General features: G+C 48.7%; 1 non-coding gene across 1 annotated transcript; it reads right to left on the reverse strand.

Annotated features, from left to right (window-relative positions):
* Positions 1-1,153: 1,153 nt before the first annotated feature.
* Positions 1,154-1,215, reverse strand: Mir7685 (microRNA 7685). The gene has a single exon (NR_106156.1). It is a non-coding gene; the product is annotated as a microRNA 7685 (primary transcript).
* Positions 1,216-5,502: the final 4,287 nt, after the last annotated feature.

Consider the following 5,502-nt stretch of genomic DNA (forward strand, 5'->3'; position numbering starts at 1 on the left):
CTCCCCTTCGCAGCGGAGAGTGGCGGCGAGCTGGACAGGAGGCCTCAGTTTCTCCTCACAGACCTAGGACTACAGGACTGCTTTACAATGTGACACTGACCTCCTACACCAAAAGAAGGTGGCTGCAAGCTACAAGGGTGAGGGCAGGACCTCTGAAGTCACAGAATGACTGAAGCGTTCTAACTGGCTGGCTTTAGTCGGTGTGAGAGGGGACTGCCAGGTCCTCTTCTTAGACCATGTATAAGGACACCTCCTTGTAGCTCAGATCTTGTCACAGTCCCTTGAGGACAGGGAAGACAGAAGGTCATCTTGCTTACTGGCTTCCACAAAGGAAATACAAATTATTGCTGGCTCAGAACAGTCCCTGGCAGTGTTACAAGGCCACCCAGCATCTTCGCATCTGACAACTATGGATGGGTTGATGCCTTCCCTAAGCAGATCTGGGAGGCCTGGGCTTCTATAGTTTTCTTCTCTGTATCGTCAACATCTACCACCACTCTCACAAATGCGCGCGCGCACACACACACACACACACACACACACACACACACACTTTTTAAAGTATCAAATGACCCAAAGCAGTAGCCATTGAGTTTGGAAAGATGTCCTCTTGTGTACCCAAACTACCACTGTTTACTGAATTCCATCTGTGGGACAGGCAGGATTTCTGGCTCAGGAAATGGAGAGATGAAGACAGCAACACTTGGCCACCCTTGCATGATGACTCGGTTTGCCAGGGCCGCCAAACAAAACATCAAGGACAGATGCTTCTTCCAACAGGTCTACACTTCGTGGAACTGAGCAATAAGGCTTCCGTGTGTGAATTTTGGGAGAGCAACCCAGATCTACACCTAGGACTGGCTTCTGAAAGTCGGGAAGTGGGCAAAGTGGGTCTCCAGAGTAGCAAGGCTGTTCGGGAGGTTCCAACATCACCGACCACAGAGGGAGCCTGTGGGCCGGAAGTGGACCACTGTAAGCCGGAAGTAGGCTCCGCAAAGTGCAAGTCCGGTAAGGAGACAGCGAGACTCTGAGGAGGTTTGGTTGAAGAATATCAGCGGGAGGGAGGTGTGGGATCCACAGGAGCCCTATCCTGACTGGAAGGCAGAGAATTCTATGACCTGAGAAGACTCAGATGCCAAGCAGCAAGGGCTTGCTCCAGCCGGAAGCCAAGTCTCCTGGCATTGCAGGACAGGAGACTTGAAGAAACCGGAAGGTGCATGCTCCTGCTGGGATGCGGAGGTGGCTGACAGCCAGGCTTGAAGTTGACTCAAGGCACCGCCCACTCTCAGTTCTTGGGCCTCCCTTTTTGCAGCTTCTGGCTCTCCTTCTCTTAGATCCCTTCCCACTTCACCAGAGCCCTAGAACAAGTCTGCAGGACTCTCCCTAGGCCAGCTGCCCAGCTGGTCAATGGAGGCTGTGTTCTCTCCAACTCCCCCCTCCCTGTCCTCACTGCCACATGTCAGGGTCAAAGCCTTCTCCGTCAGGCCTCGGGGAAGTTCTGCCTGTCCTCACCCCGACTAGGACACTATTTAAGATTCTTGAAACAGCACACAGCACCTTATTACATCCTTGGGCCCTGCCCTACCCCGCCCTCGGAAAACCCTTCAGGGATACCTAAAGGCTCAGCGAACAGGATCCAAACACCCCAGATTGGCTCCCAGAACCCTGTGAATCCAGCTCCCCGAGAACTTTACTACAAGCAAACATTTTACCAGCATACATTAACTGCATCTGCATCAACCTTGATTTCACCTTGATGTTTGCATAAGGCACATCATGTACTCTACCCTTACTCTCCCTTGGTGACACCGGCCTGTGGTATCAGCTACCCAGAGGGATGAAAAGGTCAAGTCTAGCCTTGCACAACCTGTCCCAAAATACAATAGACTGGGCATGAATTTTATTGGCAAAGTTTGCCTTCTATGCCTGAGGGCCTGGGTTCTAACCGAGGTTCCACCTAATGTATATTTTTATAGTAAATATAAATGACTCTAGGTACCAGGGATGTAGCTCAGCTGGTAGAGTGCTTGCTTAGCATGCACAAGACTCTGAGTTCGATCCCCAGCACTGAATGAACCAAACAGGGTGGCCTATGCCTGTAACCACAGCACTCAGTGAAGACAGGAGAAAGAGGAAGTTCAAAGTCACTCCAAGGCTACACAGCAAATCTGAGGCCAATCGAGGCTACATGAGACCCATTAAAATTGAGTCTGGATGTTTCCCATTCTTGCTGTGAGAGACGCCAGGGACACAGTGATATATGAGTGAACCCAGGGCATATAGACAATAGGTCATTTTGTCAACCAAACCTTGCAGTGTACCCTTCCCCTGCCTGCTCAGTGACTGTCCCCAGGAAGCTCACTGGTGGGGGTGACTGAGTGACAACTTGGAGACACTAAGGCCATGGGAGAAAGAATTTGTTGCCCACAGGGGTGAGGTACGCTTTGCCACTTATGGCCACCTGAAGAAGGCATGAGGTTGGCAGGGGCGGGGGGAGTGGAGGGGTGGGAGGGACCACTCAGGGGGCGCCGGGCTGTCATTAGGTTCCACGGGGCAGGTCAGCTGGGACATGGGGCAGAGCAAACCCCTGAGAGCACCTAGAAGAAAGAACCTGGGGCTGGTGAGATGGCTCAGTGGGTAAGAGCACCCGACTGCTCTTCCGAAGGTCCGGAGTTCAAACCCCAGCAACCACGTGGTGGCTCACAACCATCTGTACCAAGATCTGACGCCCTCTTCTGGAGTGTCTGAAGACAGCTACAGTGTACTTACATATAATAAATAAATAAATAAAAATCTTAAAAAAAAAAAAAAAGAAAAGAAAAAAAAAAAAGAAAGAACCTGGAGTCTCTATTGTCTGTCCACAGCCCTGGTGTGGTGTCAGGCAGGGAGACACTGTGTGTGGTGTATGGGTTGACTGAGAGCAGCTGGGCACGGCACCAGGCGGCTTCTCTTGTGAGTGAAAAGGCTGACTCCAGCCAAGTCTTGTTATTCCAGCTCAGGAGCAGTGAGACCCCTGCCTAGCCAGCAAAGAGGAAACAATGTTAGTGGCTTTTTAATAAGTATATGTTTCAGTTTTCCTCTTAACCCAGCTAGCTCCCAAATAATTGAGACTGGACTATTATAATTATTTAACAAGCTTTAAGGGCACAACAATTGAGCAGTATTACTCTATTTTAATCCTCTAATCTGGCTACCTCCCAGTCAAAATCCCTGTGATACTTGCATTTTCGTACTGATCTGGCTCTCTTGGACCCTTTCCCATGGCAGATCCTCACTCCTTTCTCTGTCTTCTTACTCCTCTGGGAGGTAGTCCAGCCCTATTCTCTCCCCTGCTCAATCATTGGCTGGTCAGCTTCTTTATTGACCAATCAGGGAATAATTGGGGAACAATGTTCACACTACATTGAGACAAGATTCTCAGAATAAGTATTACAACCAGATATGGAGGTGGAGACACAGAAATCAGAATTTGAATAACATGAGAATAATCTTTACACAATGTTTAATAACATTATGCCTACAAAACAAAAACCATAAGCCACAGGGCTTCCTCCTTCCTCCAGGCCCCTGTGCCTAACTCTCAGATCTTCTAGTCTTCTCTATAATAAGACTCTATAGAGATGTAAACATCCAACCAGAATGGATATTCTGTTGCTTTATCTGTCTTCCCGCTTACTGTTAAGGGACTCTGCTGAGGACACCCCTCTGTGATTTGCATTCTGCTCAAGCTCTGCTGTTCACAGGACCCGGGTGTCAGGGCACTTTCTTGTTCACTGCCTAAAGTGTTTCATTGTCTACTTGTTACAATGTTTCTACCTGCTGTTGCCAATAGCTTTTTGGCTTCTGTCAGGTTCCCAGGTGTATCTGCATGGGTGGCTGACACAGCTTCGAAAGCATCCTTTGAGAAGTCTGAGAGTGGCATGGCCTATGTGAAGATGGTCAAATCCCAACACGAAACTCATAGCTCTACTGATGGGTCAGAAGTTTTTTCCAGCTTCTTCCAGGTCCGTGTCATGCCAGGGCACCATCTGACTCTGGCATGTTCAAAGGTAGCATGTCTATGGTGGTTTCTCCTTGGTCTCCTTCTGCACGCTCTGATGGACAGTGAGGGGGAGAGGCATCTTTCATAGGGTTTATGGATTTTCTGTGCTGTCAGAGTAGATACCACCCCTGGGTTAGGTACACGGGCTATGAGCATCTAAGCGTGGACCACAGCATCTTCTCATGATCCTCATGGAGTCTTTTGATGTTTCACCATATGAGTCCTCGGGAACGTACTCAGGTTGTCAGATTTGGCAGCAAGTACCTTTACCTGCTGAGCCCTCTAGCCAGCCCCTTTCATTCCAGAAGGGTGTTCTCCAACATTTCATCAAAAAGTTGTAAAGCTTTACTACTTACATTTAAATCCACAATCCATATGGAATGGGTTTTAATGAGCAGTGCGATGTGGGTGTCGTGTTCACATGAAGAGCTAATTAGCCTGGCATCATTGGTTTGGAAAGACCATTTTTTTCCTCCCAGGACATATGTGTGAACGCTTTCCACATATGCACAGAGAGAGGAACATTAAGGGGAGGGGACCGAATGAGCAGCAGATAACTCTTTGTCAGAGAAAGCTCAAGTCTAGGAGCTGAACCTCTGGACATAACTGGAAATACAAGCAGATCTGACTCAGGGATGCTGCCTTAAGAGCCCAAACTAGAAGACAATCCAAGAGTGTATCCAACAAGATGGGACGGGACCACTCAATGAAGTTTTGTGTCTCTATTACAAACAAACACGGAACATTAATCTAAAAAGAGGTGGGGGCTTCCACTGGAGTGACATGGGAAAAGCGTTGGGGGAGAGAAGCAGATGGAAAAACAACACACAGAGAGCAGCCCTCTGCCCGAAACCCAGAGACACAGTCACACAATGGCAGTGGAAGACAGGACCCATCAGAATCGTTTAAATTTGTATGCTATGTGATCACCCTAAAGGAAACACAATTTCATGCTTTTCACGTTTAAAAAAAGAGATGGGGGGGGGCGCAGGGGAAGGGATGGGGCTCAGTTAATAACATGCTTACCTGCATAAGCTTGGGAACCTTCAATGGCATCCCCAGAATCCGTAAACTCTGGGCATGGTGGCATGTGCTGGGAGAAGGAAGGCAGGTGGATCTCTGGGACTCACCAGTGGGTTGCCAGCCTTGTGGAATCACAAAGCTTTAGGTGAATGGTGTCTAAGGAGGATTGTCCTCTGGCTTCTAAACTCACACAGGAACAGAGAGAGAGAGAGAGAGAGAGAGAGAGAGAGAGAGAGAGAGAGAGAGAGAGAGAGAGAGAGACAGAGAGAGACAGAGAGAGACAGAGAGAGACAGAGAGACAGAGAGACAGAGAGAGACACAGAGAGAGACAGAGAGAGACAGAGAGAGAGAAAGAAGAAGAAGAAGAAGAAGAAGAAGAAGAAGAAGAAGAAGAAGAAGAAGAAGAAGAAGAAGACGACGACGACGACGACGACGAC

This window comes from Mus musculus, chromosome 2, assembly GCF_000001635.26.
Source record: "Mus musculus strain C57BL/6J chromosome 2, GRCm38.p6 C57BL/6J".
NCBI classification, from domain to species: Eukaryota; Metazoa; Chordata; class Mammalia; order Rodentia; family Muridae; genus Mus; species Mus musculus.